General features: G+C 44.3%; 1 pseudogene; it reads right to left on the reverse strand.

Moving 5' to 3' along the window:
• Positions 1-8279: 8279 nt before the first annotated feature.
• On the reverse strand, positions 8280-9255 carry LOC138297031 (huntingtin-interacting protein K-like; annotated as a pseudogene).
• Positions 9256-15337: the final 6082 nt, after the last annotated feature.

Here is a 15337-nt window from a genome sequence, read left to right on the forward strand (position 1 = left end):
TACCACACTTGCACATCACAAAGTTTCTGCCTGAGCACACACAGGGCCGTATTTATACTTTTTGACGCAAAACTGCGCTAACGCAGTTTAGCGTCAAAAAATTTAGCGCCGTCTAACGCCATTCTGAAGCGCCATGCGGGCGCCGTATTTATTGAATGGCGTTAGCCGGCGCTACCAGACCGGCGCTGCCTGGTGTGCGTGGAAAAAAACCACGTACACCAGACAGCGCCGGCGTAGGGGGAAAATGGCGTATGGGCGTCTTAAAATGGGGCAAGTCAGGTTGAGGCAAAAAAATCGTCTTAACCCGACTTGCGCCATTTTTTAACGACGCCCATCCCCCATCAACATGACTCCTATCATTGTAAAGATAGGAGTCATGCCCCCTTGCCCAATGGCCATGCCCAGGGGACTTCTGTCCCCTGGGCATGGTCATTGGGCATAGTGGCATGTAGGGGGGCACAAATCAGGCCCCCCTATGCCAAAAAAAAAAAAAAAAAAATACTTACCTGAACTTACCTTAATGTCCATGGGATGGGTCCCTCCGTCCTTGGGTGTCCTCCTGGGGTGGGCAAGGGTGGCAGGGGGGGTCCCTGGGGGCAGGGGAGGGCACTCTGGGCTCATTTTGAGCCCACTTGTCCCTTAACGCCATGCCTGACCCAGGCGTTAAAAAGCGGCGCAAATGCGCCGTTTTTGGCCACGCCCACTCCCGGGCGTCATTTTTGCCCGGGAGTATAAATACCACGTAAAGGCCTGGGAGTCATTTTTTAAGACGGGAACACCTCCCTTGCATATCATTAACGCAAGGAAGGGGTTCACGCTAAAAAATGACGCACACTCCGGGCACTTTGGCGCCCGAAGCGTCTAACGCCATAGTATAAATATGGCGTTAGTTTGCGTTAGTTTAGCGTCGAATTTGCGTCGAAAAAAACGACGCAAATTCGGCGCAACCAGAGTATAAATACGGCCCACAATGTGGTTCCACACTAGTGTGTTGTGTCCCTGAACAAGCTAGGGTCAGAGCAGGAACGCAGGAAATTCCAAGCAACTCTAGGGGTGGAAACCTCAAGAAATGTCTCCTACTTCAAAGCTGGCTCAGGTATAAATATTGGACCCTCAAACCTAACCTTTCAGTACACCACGGACCTGTGGAATGCTCAGAAGGAATGCTGTGCTGCTCTACATGAAGGATTGCTACTTTGCTGCCCTGGTGCCCTGCTGCCTGAGTGAAAAGGACTGGACCTACATCTCAAAACCAGGACCACTCACAGCTAGTTGGCTGGCATCCTGATTAGAGTTTCAGAGACAGAAAGGATCTTACCACCTTGACCCCAGCACCTGGACTCTGTCTGCTGTGAACCTTACCCCACAAGTGGTGCCACCGGAGTCCTGATCACTTGGAAATATAGCATTGGCTTCTCTATGAATGGCATATTTGACTTACTGATAAGTCCCCAGTAAAGTGCACTAGGTGTGCCCAGGACCTGTAAATTACATGCTACGAGTGGCCCTGTAGTACTGATTGTGCCACCCACTACAGTAGCCTTTCAAACATGTCTCAGGCCTGCAGAGCCTGTGTGTGCGTTTTTAAATGGCCGTCTCGACCTGGCAAGTGTACCCATTTTGACTCAGTTAAATATTTCCTATTTTTCAAAACTGGTGCGGACTCCTTTTGTGGTATTTTCACTGTGTTTCTGTGAGTGTGTACAGATACTTTATAGATTGCTTCTTTAGTTTAGCCTGACTGCTTTGTCAAGCTACCAGAGGGTGAGCACAGGCAAACATTTAGAGTGTATCTTACTTGCCCTGACTATGATTGTGGCCCCTCCTTAGACAGAGTGCAAACCTTTCCTAAATAGAGATCCAGTTTGTAACATTGGTGATCATTGGCGTGGATAGGACCTGTACTTGTGCATTGCATACATTGATTGGTGTACACTGCTTCCATATCTCAGACCATTACACACCTATTTATGGAATTTTTCTCTTTGGTAACTTTTTGAGTTTTTGCAATAGCCATGTCTCAATCTTGAGAGCCAACAACTGAAGAAGTGGAGTTTGAGCAGGAGAAATTGGAAACCTACACAGTGTCCCAGCTCAAAGGGTTCTGTAGCGAATTCAAGTGTTGCTTTAAAGGCCTTATCAAAAAGGAGCTGCAAAAGGCACTGAGGGTCTGGCTGGCACTCAGGTGAGCAGCTGAGCAACCAAAGGAGAAGGGCAGTGTTGAGAATGGGTAGGAGGAAGATCTACATCTGGCATTGTTGGACAGCCCACAACTGCCTGTGGGGCATGGGGCCAGCTTAAATGGAGAGATGGTCCCCATCCAAACAGGCGGCAGTGTGTCTTCTAGAGGTCTGTCCCCAGAGAAGCTGGAGTACTGGCTGGAAGCCAGGGGGCTCAATTTGGAGCTGGCAAAGCTCAAAATGGAGAAGGACCACTGAGGAAAATAAACTGATCATAAAGGAGCTGAAAGCCAGGAGGACTGAGTCCAGCACAAATGGTGGCAGCATATCTTCAGTGTCCTCTAAAAAGAGAGTGCCCATACCTAAGAGTCTGGTAGCTGATTACAAGGTGGAGGAAGACATAGATCACTGATTTAAGGCCTATGAAATTGCTCTACAAATGGAAAGGAGCCCTGGGGAGGATTGGGGGGGCAGTTTGTGGAAGCAGTTTCCAACTGGGGGGAGGAACACCTTATTCATACTGGAAGGGAGTGATGAGACAAGGTATTCCTCCACGAAGGAGGTGCTTTCCAGGAAATATGGGCTGATTTTAGGAACGTACAGGCAGAAGTTTATGGAGTGTGTTAAGCTTCTTCCTCGGACCTGGGTAGATTGTTATCAATTCTTTCTGCAAGGCACTGGATAGTTGGTTGAAGGCTAGTAATGTGACAGACTATCAGGGACAATACAATTTGATTATACAGGAGCACATGTCTAGTCTTTTATTTAAAGACCTGAACCAGCACTTGATTTATTGAAAGCTCTCTGACCCCAGGGAGCTTGCTACGGAGGCAGATCACCTGGTCAGTACCAAGGACCACAAGAACGTTTCTGGGGAAGATCCAGCAAAGGGTGGGCCGGGTTTTCAACAGAAGAAGAGGGGTGACAAAATAAAAGTACAGAATTCTCTAAAGGGCCCCAAGCTAGTTCTCAGGGTCAGATTTCCCAACCCCTACTGTTAAGAAGAAATATCAGATAAGTCATATAAGACTTCCGGGAAGGGACCCCTAAAGTGTTTTGACTGTAGTCAGGAAGGGGACTTCAGAGGGACTCCCTCATGTCCTAAGCAAACACAGCCCCCACTGTTGGTGAACAGTCACAGGGGATGGTGAGTGAATCGCTCTGGAAGGATTGGCTGCAGCTAGTGGTGAAGAGACAGCTGAGAATACCTTCGTGTCCCTGGGTGGCAGCAAAGTGGTGCAGAGAACCCTCATGCCTGACAATGCTAAAACATAGGCAGTTGGTTACCATGAATGGGTATAGGTTGGAGGCTCTGAGAGACACAGGAGACAGTATGACAACTATCAGGTGTCATCTGGTGGCTTCAGAGCAGATAGTCCCCAATGTGGTCCACAAGTTGGTGCTCTATACAACCGCAAGAGCCAATGTATGGTGGCTCAAGCTCCCTTTGAATGGGAAGGCTCAGGTTCCTTGAGGGTAGCTGTGAGTCTGTCCATGCCTGCTGATTGTCTGCTGGGCAATGACCTAGAGCATACCGCCTGGAAGGTGGTGAAGCTCAGGTCACACCTGGAGATGTTGGGGTTGCCTTAATGGGTGTGCCTGGCCACACGGTCCATGGCAGCACTTGAGGGAGGTCAGAAGGACCTGGAGCCTCAAAAAAAAGAGCCCTAGTACTTGCCATGAAGCGGAAGGGCAAGGAGCACAGGAAACCAGCTCCTGAAATTACCATGGTTCAGGAGGAGGCTGACCCTGAGGAGGATGGCCCCGAACCTGCAGGGGAAGATGTGACCAAACTGGGGAACCTGCCTGAGCTGACCTACTGGCAACAGAAAGGCAGTCCCTCCAGGGACAAGTTCTGTCCAGTGCAGAAGGAGTGCCCTACTCTCTTGGACCATCGGCAGCTGGCCGTGAACCAGGCAGCTGGTGATGCCTCTGTCAAGCACCTGATTTAGTGATATAATTCTCTTCTGTATAGTGACCCTGAGGCAGACCGTTTGCTGGTTGTACCCCAGCCCTTCAGAGCCTTCCTATTGGGTCTGGATCATGTGGTGCCACTGGCAGGTCAATTGGGGAAGGACAAGAACTTTGACCGGTTTGTCACACACCTTTTTTTAGCCTCAAATGAGCAAGACTCCAGGTGCGTTCTGCAGGTCTTGTCTTATGCACCAGGTTAGTGGAAAGACATGGAGGAAATGCAAGGTCGGCCTACCACCCTGTCCTGTTAAGAGCACCCCTTTTGAGCAGGTGGGCATTGACATTGTGGGGCCTCTGGTTCCCAAGACAGACTTGGGTAACAGGTTTGTCCTGGTCTTAGTGGATCATGCCACCCTGTACCCAGAGGCTATGTCTCTGAGGAAAGTGACTGTGCCCACTGTGGACAGGGCACTAATGGGGATCTTTAAATGAGTGGGTTTCCGAACAGAGGTGATTTCCGACCGTGATGCCAACTTAATGTCCTTGCACATGAAGGCCACGTGGAAAGTCTGTGGGGTAGCTTACAAGTTCTTCATGCCTTACCATCCCCAAACCATTGGGTTAGTTGAGATGTTCAACTGAACACTGAAAGGCATGATAATGAGTCTACCAGAACCCATGAGGTGTAAGTGGGACATTCTTCTACCATGTCTGCTATTTGACTACATGGAGGTACCACATAAAGGGGCTGGCTTCAGCCCTTTTGTACTTCTGTATGGTCACCCTATGAGATGACCTCTCAGTTTGGTGAAGGGGGACTGGGAGCAAGCTCCCAGGAAGCCACCTCAGGATGTATTTACCTGCATGCTGTCCTTCCACAAACAGAAATCCTGCTTCTGGAAACTCGCACAGGAGAATCTGGAAGCTAGCCAGGAGGACATGGAATGCTGGTACGACCAGAATATCACTCTCGTTGAGTTTCAGCCTGGTCAAAAGGTGTGGGTGATGGTGCAGTGGAGCTCTGTGCTCTGAAGGACTACTGGCCTGGTCCATTTGCATTGATGGAGGACAAGAATTATGTCACATACCTATAGACACTGGGGACAGCCTTCCTGTCCGCACAAAACTTACAGGTTGACAGAGTGAGAGCTAGCATCAAGGAGGAGGTTGCCAAGATCCAAGAGCTTGGGGTTATTGAGCACTTCAACAATCCTTGGCCCAATCCAATGGTTCTGGTCCCCAAGGCTGCGCCACCCAGTGTCACACCTGGACTCTGGTTCTGTGTAGACTGCCGGGGGCTCAATGCAGTTATTTAGACTGACACACACCCTATAACCAGCGTTAATTACCTCATTAATCAGATTGGAGCTGCCAAGTTACTCAGTGCATTTGATTTGAAGTCTGGGTATTGGCAGACTGCCTTGACCGAGGGGGTAAATGAGAGGTCAGTGTTCTCAAACCAATAAGGGTACTACCAGTTCTGTGTCATGTCTTTTGGGTTGAAGAATGCCCCAAACCACCTTCCAGAGGCTGGTCAACTAGGTCTTGGTTGGGTTGGGTATTTTCAGTACTGCCTACCTTGATGACATTGCAGTCCCCAGCTCCAGTTGGGAGGACCATTTGTACCACCTCCAGGAAGTGCTGAGGGCCCTGCAGTGTGCAGGCCACACTATAAAGGCCAGCAAATGCTAGATCGGGCAGGGCTCTGTGGTCACCAAGTCGGGGTTGGCAAGGTGCAGCCCTTACAACACAAGATTGACACTGTTCTTGCTTGGAATTCCCCAGAGACCCAGACTGAAAAGAAAGCCTTTTTAGGCCACTCTGGCTGTTATAGGAGATTTGTCAAGGGATATGATACTATTGTTGCCCCCTTGACAGAGTTGATTTCTAATAAGCAGCCTCATCAGGTGATCTAGACAGAGGTGTACCAGACCACTAAGGAAGACCATGTGTATGGCACCCGTGCTCACGGCCCCTGACTTCTCCCAAGAATTTGTGGTGCAGACTGATGCCTGAGAGCATGGCATTGGGCCGTGCTTTCACAGCTAAACTAGGCGGGCTTGGATCAACCTGTAGCTTCATTGGTAGGATGTTACTTCCCAGGGAACAGAGATGGAATACAATGGAAAGGGAAGCATTTGCTGTGGTCTGGGTGCTGAAGAAGCTAAGACCCTATTTGTTTGAGACTCACTTCCTGGTTCAGACATATTACTGGCCCCTCAGATGGCTGATGCAGATGAGGGATGAGAATACTAAACTGTTGAGGTGGTCCAACTCCCTACAGGGAATGGACTTCAGAGTGGAACACCATCCTGGAAGAGAACACACCAACGTTGATGGTCTTTCCAGGATTTTCTGCCTTAGTGAAGGGAACTCCCAAGGGGTTGGGTAGCTCTCCCCACTTTCTGCTGGCAGGGACACATGCTAGACCTGGCATCTTTTTGCATGGATTCCCCTGACTGTTTGCTTTCTGAGCTCCTGTTTTGACTGTGTGTCGAACTTCGTTGTTGCTGACTTCATAACTCTGTGCACTTTTTCACTGCTGACCAGTGCTAAAGTCCATGTGCTTTGTGTCTAAAACATGGTAACATTGGCTTCTCCATGATTGGAATATGTGATTTACTGTTAAGTCCCTAGTAAAGTACACTAGGTGTGCCCAGGGCCTATAAATCTAATGCTACTAGTTGGCCTGCAGCACTGATTGTGCCACCCACTACAGTAGCCTTTCAAGCATATCTCAGGCCTGCCACTGCAGATCCTGTGTGTAGAGCTTTAAGCTTCCACCTCCACCATGCAAGTGTACCCACTTGCCAAGTGCAAACCTTTCTTTTTATTACATGTAAGTGACTCCTAAGGTACTCCCTAGTTAGCCTTAAGGGCAGGGTGCAGTGTATTTAAAAGATTGGAAATGTGATTAACATGTGCAGATAGTGAAAAGCTCTTACATTTATTTTTCACTATTGCAAGGACTATCTCTCCCATGGACTGACATTGGAGTTACCTTAAAAGATATTTTAAGTGGAATTTCCAATTGAGAAAAATAAAAATGTGGAGTTTGGTTTCTCAGGGCTCACAATTGAAATATGCATATTTTGGTATAGTTGGTTTATAACTGCAGGTCTGAAAATGGCATTTTAGAAAGTTGGCATTTTCTTACTTGCCTTAAAATGTTTCTGAAAACACATCTGGATTTAGGTGACAGCTACATTTGTGCATTCGCTCCACACTGCCATGAACAGGAAGGGATGTGTGTGACAGGAGATACATCTGCATTCATCTGCATACTGGCAGTTGTCCTTGGGAGGGAGAGGGAGAGATACTTCACACTTACATCTGAATAGGTTGTGTCCTGCCCTCACATAAATATCTGATTACCTCCAACTGGTAGTCTGGAGACAGGTCTGGGTTTAAAGGGATCATTGTGCACTTCAGAGAATTCCTTTGTAGCTACTCCTACATCAAAAGCGATTTTGGGTAGAAGTACTGGGCCTCATATACTCAGAACACTTCTGGACTGAGGACATTCTACCAGGAAGAAGGACTGCCTCTTTAAAAATTCATAACTTGACTTGTGTATTTGGGATTTTTTGTTGTTTTGGTTTTATTTGACTCTGATAATATTGACTATTTTTCTAAAGTGTGTGGAGACCTTTTGTAGTGTTTTCACTGTGTTACTGTGTGTGTGCACTTTACACATTGCCTCTTTAGTTTGGCCTGACTGTGCCAAGCTACCAGGGGGTGAGTACAGGTATACTTTAAGTGTGTATGTTACTTGCCCTGACTAGGACTGTGGTCCCTACTTGGACAGAGTGCCATCCTCTGCCAACTAGAGACCCAATTTGTAAGAAGTAACAACAGCCTACTTTTTTAGACCTTTTAATAACAGTACAGCCTGGTATAATTTGTACAGAAGCGTTCAGGAACCAGCAGATAATAATTCCCTTCTCTCCTAAAATAGCTTATAATTGAACACCTATACATATATATATATATTTTTATTGATGTATTTACAGTCTAGGAAAAATAAAATATTAATGAACACTATACTTGTGGGTCAATACAACCGGAAGAAAAGGGCAGTAGTTTCTATTAGAATTTTCCCCCTCCTGTTGCTGCTCTTCAAAACAAGAATGAATCGATCAAAAGAATCACCAGTTTGAACCATACCAAACACAACCATAGTATTCAGTTTGTGAGGGTAATTAAGGCTTCAACAACATTCCCAATATGCTCCTGCAGGCTCCACTCAACAGTTGCATGTGGGATCGACATTTAATTCATAATCAACTCTAAATTCTCCTTTTTAATAGTTACTTTCCCCAACTCTTTTTCCCTTTCCTGCTTTGTCTTTTGTTCCCTGGACCTTCGATCTGCGATCACAGAGATTTCCATCTCAAGGTTGGAGCTCTGGATCTCTTTCTCCTCAGCATAGTCGGTGACTCTCTCGAGGTTGGCAGGCTCGCTATCATGCTTGTGCGGCTTCGAAGTGGCCGGTTTGGTGCAGTTCTCTTCTGTTTTGAGTTCCAACTCAACATCCCCTATGCGGACAACTTTCAAGCACAAGAAATAGGATGGGTCCTCACGTACAGTCCCGGAAGCTCATCTGCACACAATAGCAAAAACTATGCCCCATTCCAGAATCGCCTCTACCTATATATAACTTTTTAAAATCCTGCAAACCCATTTACAACAGAAGGTGTATCTGAAACCTTATATTGCCAGGGCCAATAAAAGAGTTAAAAATTGTATTAGGTAAGCTCTTTTAGAGATTTAATAAAAGTAAGTGTGTGTAACCACTTATTCGGGATTCTGCAATGCTGTTAAGACACTTGTCACTTAACATCGGCACATCCTAAATACAAGAAAACTGACTTTATATAAACCCCTGTTCACGTTCAAATGCAGCAGGAAATTGAGAGATATGCTTGTACACACACATCCTAAATAAATGGGAGATACAACACAGACAGTGCTTTAATGACTCTCAAAATTGAACAGTCGGAGCAGGCGCAAGCTGCCAACCAAGGTGGCCGCCTAACCTCAGAGCTCTGCGCATTGCCAGGTATTTTTGCACTGCCAGAGCCGTTTTTTTACTTTTTTTGATGGCGCTTTCATCATAATAGCTGTGGGATGTTTTGGTGAACATTTTCATTTTATTCATGGTCGCCTAGCTTATTTTCTGACTCTTTAATTACGCTTTTACATATTTCCTCATGAAAGCAAACATTTTGACTAATTTTTACTCACCATTACAATGTACTTACCTGTTTTTTCTTTGAATATTTGATGGCTTGCAGTTTTTTGCGCAAGCCATGTCATTTATTTTTGCTGTCTCATCAACATATATTTGGAGTTCCTGTGTCACTCGTTTCCTTATTGAAGGCTTTTATTTTTAAATGGGCAAAGTAAAGAAAATAAAATCTCTGTCGCATCAGTCCTCCTCAACTGACAAACTTTCGCAGTTTTTACAGTTGGACACTTCTGCTGCAGCGTCTTCTTCTTCCATGTCAAAGATGTCTTCCTCATCCTCTTCTTCGCCTAAAGTTTCTCAGAATATTTCTACAACTACTCATAAGAGGGTCAAACAGGACCCACCTTCAGCAGTAAAATCTCCCTCACCGATCTCTCTTGAAGTTGTGCTTGACGAAATACGTGCATTGCGTCCTATTATTGAAGAAACTAATTCTCGGATACAAAATCTTGATATTAAGTGGTCTCAAATAGAAGTGAGAGTCTCTGCTTTGGAGCAAAGAGTCAGCGACGTACAGGATGAAACAAATAAAATTACTAGTTTGGAGAAGGAAGTGGCAGCTTTGAAGACACTTGCGGAGGATTTGGAAAACAGAAACAGACGCAATAATCTTCGCCTTTATGGATTACTGGAGGGTCTTGAAGGGAGTGGCCCAATTTCATTTTTTGCTTTGTTCTTTCCACAGTTGGTGGTATCTGCCATCTTCTACAGTATTGAACATCCAAAGGGTGCACCGCACTGGTCATCGTCGTCCGCATTCCTCCACATCTAAACCAAGAGGCGTGATTATTTTCTTTCTTGAATTTACTGATCTATTGAGAATTCTTAATGCTGCGAAAGCCAAAAAACAAATCTCTTGGCAGGGAAGTAAAATCTTCATCTCACAGGATGTGTCCAAAGCTACAGCAAACAGGAGGAAAGAATTTTTGGATCTTCGTCCACAGCTTTGTGACTTGGGAGCTCGTTTTGGATTATTCCATCCGTGTTTGTTCAAAGTGACATATCAAAATAAGACCATTTCATATACCTCCCCTGTAGCTCTTTGTGATTTTCTAAGACTACACTCTGCAAACCCTATGGAAACAGCTGGTCCTTCTACACATTGACTATATACGTTTCTTAATTTATTATGCCCTTGTTCATTACTATTACGATATAGTTGATGGTCCTTCATATGCAGTTTATACATTATATTAGTTTGACGTGACTACAAGCCCTCTTTGTTAATGTATTGTTTTCTTTTCACAGGTTCCTGGTGTTTTATAATCATTGTTTTTGCTCGTAACTTTTGTCTGTTGATGCGTTCCGTTCCCTTGCTGTGCCGTCTTCAGTCTGTGCTGTCATCACCCCCTATTGTTCATTCATCTCAGGTATGTTTTTGCAGTCGTCTTTATTTGACATGCACTGTCTCTTCTTTTTTTCTTTAATATTTTCCATCCATTTTCTTGCTGTTTACCCTTTACTCTTCTTTCTCTTTGTTTTTCTTGTTTTCTTTTCCCTTATATGTACTTTCAGTTATTTATGGTACAAGACCTTTTGTGTATATATATGGTTATGTGACGTAAAAATTCAGAGTTATTTCTTGGAATGTCAAAGGATTTATTAACCCAATTAAAAGGCAGAGAATGTTATCCCACTTAGCTACATATAATCCAGACTTGGTTCTTTTACAAGAGACCCATTTAACGGATTCTGAAGCTCTGAAACTTCAAAAAGGTTGGGTGGGCAATGTTTTTACTTCTCCTTCATCTCCAAAGAAAAATGGTGTAATTGTTCTCTGCCATAAAAAATTATCAGTTAAGGTCATTTCGCAAGGCTCAGATTCTGATGGTAGATGGCTCTTTGTGAGGCTAAGTATTAATGGGATTATAATGACTATTGGTAATATTTATGGTCCTAATAATTCAGATGATCTTTTCTGGCCTAATATTACTAAACAATGTTTGCATTATAATGATGATTTTTTTTTCTTCTTGGATGGGATTGCAATCAAATTATTGATCCCTTTATAGATAGGCCATCTGTAATTAATTTTTCTCCCCATGAAATGCATAAACAATTTAAGGCATTTTTCTCACAATGTAATTTAATTTATTCATGAAGAACCTGTAATCCTGATAGTAGGGATTTTTCGTTTTATTCTCCATCACATGGCTCCTTATCTAGACTTGACCACATTTTTGTTTCTAAATCATTATCCCAAAATCTTATTAACTCCTCCATTGAACCTATGGTAATATCTGATCATGCTCCAGTCATCACAGATTTTGACTTGCTCCCGGTGCATCCCAAATCCAATAGGTAACGATTTAATAATTCTTTGTTGCTTGATTCTAAACTTTCCACTTCCTTTGTTGCCTTTGCGGAGGAATTTTTCCGATTTAATGAAGATTCTCACATTTCTCCACAATTGTTATGGGATTCGTTTAAGGCTGCGGCTCATGGTCATATAATACATTTTGGCCCTCATTCCGAGTTTGGCTGGCGGCGGTAGCCGCCAGCCAAACGGGAACCGCCACTTGGCCGCTCCGCAGTCAAAAGACCGCGGAGGCCATTCTGGCTTTCCCGCTGGGCCGGCGGGCGCCCGCCAAAGGAGCGCCCGTCGGCCCAGCGGGAAAGGCCCTGCAACAATGAAGCCGGCTCCGAATGGAGCGGGCGGAGTTGCAGGGGAGCGACGGGTGCAGTTGCACCCGTCGCGATTTTCACTGTCTGCCATGCAGACAGTGAAAATCTTTCTGGGGCCCTGTTAGGGGCCCCTGCACTGCCCATGCCAGTGGCATGGGCAGTGCAGGGGCCCCCAGGGGCCCCACGACACCCGTTCCCGCCATCCTGGTTCTGGCGGTGAAAACCGCCAGAAACAGGCTGGCGGGAAGGGGGTCGGAATCCCCATGGCGGCAGGATTCTCCCAGCCGGGGGTAATCCGGCAGGAAACCGCCGGACCCAGCTGGGCGACCGCGGCTTCACAGCCGCGGTCGGAATACAAAAGGAAGCACCGCCAGCCTGTTGGCGGTGCTTCCGTGGTCGTCGACCCTGGCGGTCGATGACCGCCAGGGTCAGAATGACCCCCTTTGTCTCTAATAAAAAGAAAACATTTAATGCCCAGCATCAAGCTCTGCTTCTCAAAATTAAACAGTTAGAACATCAATATAATTCTTCCTCCTCTAATTTTAATCTACAAGAATTTATTCAGGCAAAATTGCAATTTAACAAAATCTCAACGGATAATGCCTCCTCTTTTCTTCTACGTAGTAGTGCCCGTTATTATGGAGGTCGAAATAGAGCAGGGAAACTTCTGGCTAAATATTTAACAGTACGAAAGCAACGCCATAATGTGAAGTCTATAGTTACAGATACTGGTGAGTCCCTTTTTAAGGACGAAGATATTTTAGCTGAATTTGTTAATTATTACCAGACACTTTGTACTCCTGAGTCAGTCCCGACCTCCTTACAGATTGATGACTATTTAAAGAATATTCCAAACCCTAATAAGACGCTTGTTGATGCTACTTCACTTGAAGTACATATTTCTTTGTTAGAAATTTTTAAAGCCCTTCAATCTCTAAAAAAAGGTAAAACTCCTGGTCCGGATGGATTTACAGTGGAATTTATTCTACATTTTTCTGAAATTGTACTTCCCAAACTTTTTCAGCTTTTTAAATTCTTCATGGGTTCTGGTTGTACAGGGGGAACATTTCAAGAAGCTTTGATTTGCTTAATTCCAAAGGAAGGTAAGGATCATACTTTCTGTAAAAATTATAGACCAATCTCTCTTCTCAATACAGACTATAAAAATCTTTGCTAAATTATAAGCCTTACGTCTTGATACCCTTTTACCAGTACTGATAAGTAAGGAACAAATGGGTTTTGTCAAAGGTAGACTTGCTTCTGACAACTCTAGAACATTCTTCAATGTACTCAGCAAAGCTCCCGCTCTTTTGTACTCTTTAGCAGCAATTTCCATAGATGCTGAGAAAGCGTTTGACCGGTTAGACTGGTCTTTTCTATTAAAAGCTTTAGCCTGGCATGGTTTAGGGCCTCATTTCACTTCATTTATCTCTTTGCTTTATCAATCCCCAATGGCACTGATATTGGTAAATGGGAAATTGTCCAGATATTTTGTATTACGCCGAGGTGTACGTCAAGGGTGTCTGCTCTCTCCGCTCCTATTTATTCTAGCTCTAGAGCCCTTTCTCGCCTGTATTAGAAATAACATTGAAATTGAGGGTTTCCAATATGGCGAGAAACACTTAAAATTAACGGCATATGCAGATGATATACTTTTATATATCTCAAATCATGAACTCTTGATTCCGTTTCTACTTCGGGAGATTGAAGACTTTTCTTTGATTTCAGGTTATAAGATAAATTCGGATAAAACTGAAATCCTTCCTCTAACAAAATTTTGTTTTAGATCATCATTTGATATTCCTGGTTTTCACTGGAATTCTTCCAAGATTAAATATTTAGGTAATTGGTTCACCTCATCCATTAAAAAATCCATTGAAGTAAATATCTTAAATGCTTTAGAGAAGGTTGATAGATCAATTTTGACATGGAATCCCTTATTTTTATCTTGGTAGGGTCGTCTTGACTCTATGAAAATGATGATTTATCCTAACATTCTATATATCCTATCCATGATTCCGCTTCCTTTACCTGTTACATTTTTTTAAACAATTGGATTCCAGATTGTCTAAATTCCTCTGGAACAATAAGAAATCTAGAATTTCCCTTAGTCATCTTCGTCATTCTAAACAGGAGGGAGGAGCCAATTGTCCTGATTTCAGATTGTATCACATCCTTTTGTTTGCGTCAAGCTTCTAGATGGATCTCCCTGTCAGGCTCTATGTTTACTCACTTATGGTTGGATATTGAATGTTCTTTTCTTTTGTCTTTTTCCCCTAGTGCGGTGGTATCCTTTTCTTATAATATTTCGCGTATCTCCTCCCCGCTTCTTAAACATACTTGTGCTCTTCTGCGTTCTTACTATTTACCTCCATCAGTCACTTATTCCTCTTTTCTGAATTCCCCTATTTGGCATAATTGTCTCATCACTATTAATAAAAAACCTTTATTTTGGAAATCCTGGAGACAAAGAAATATAGCATGGGTTAAGGATTTATTCTCCAATGATACTCCACTTTCTTTTTCACAATTCCGACTTCTATTTCATTGTCCCAATTCAATAATGCCTAAATATAATCTTCTTATTGTGAGAAAGTAGCCTCTTTCTAGCCTTGTTACCCCCACTTTTGGCCTGTTTGTGAGTATATGTCAAGGTGTTTTCACTGTCTCACTAGGATCCTGCTAGCCAGGGCCCAGTGCTCATAGTGAAAACCCTATGTTTTCAGTATGTTTGTTAGGTGTCACTGGGACCCTGCTGGCCAGGACCCCAGTGCTCATAAGTTTGTGACCTATATGTATGTGTTCCCTGTGTAATGCCTAACTGTCTCACTGAGGCTCTGCTAACCAGAACCTCAGTGGTTATGCTCTCTCTTTACAAATTGTCACTAACAGGCTAGTGACCAATTTCATCAATTCACATTGGCATACTGGAACACCCTTATAATTCCCTAGTATATGGTACTGAGGTACCCAGGGTATTGGGATTCCAGGAGATCCCTATGGGCTGCAGAATTTATGTTTCCATCCATAGGGAGCTCTGACAATTCTTACACAGGCTTGCCACTGCAGCACAGCTTATGATCTCCTTAGCTGGAAAGGTTTGAGGAGTCTCTGCATTGATAGAGGTTTAGGGGTAGGGAAGAATCCCTCTAGAGAACTGTTAAATAACATGCTCATTGAAAAAGATAAGGCCTTAGCTGGCACATCTGTTGAGAAGTTAGGAGATGGCTCACATTCTGAATCTGGGGTACTCCCAGTAAGAGTGTTAGATAATAACCTTCCCAATCTGCCCCTTAGCAGACCACCTAGCATAACTGGTACTAATGTGAGCTCTCATCACAGTAGGGATGGTCTTCCTGCAGGCCAG

Source organism: Pleurodeles waltl, chromosome 5 (genome assembly GCF_031143425.1).
Source record: "Pleurodeles waltl isolate 20211129_DDA chromosome 5, aPleWal1.hap1.20221129, whole genome shotgun sequence".
Classification (NCBI taxonomy): Eukaryota; Metazoa; Chordata; class Amphibia; order Caudata; family Salamandridae; genus Pleurodeles; species Pleurodeles waltl.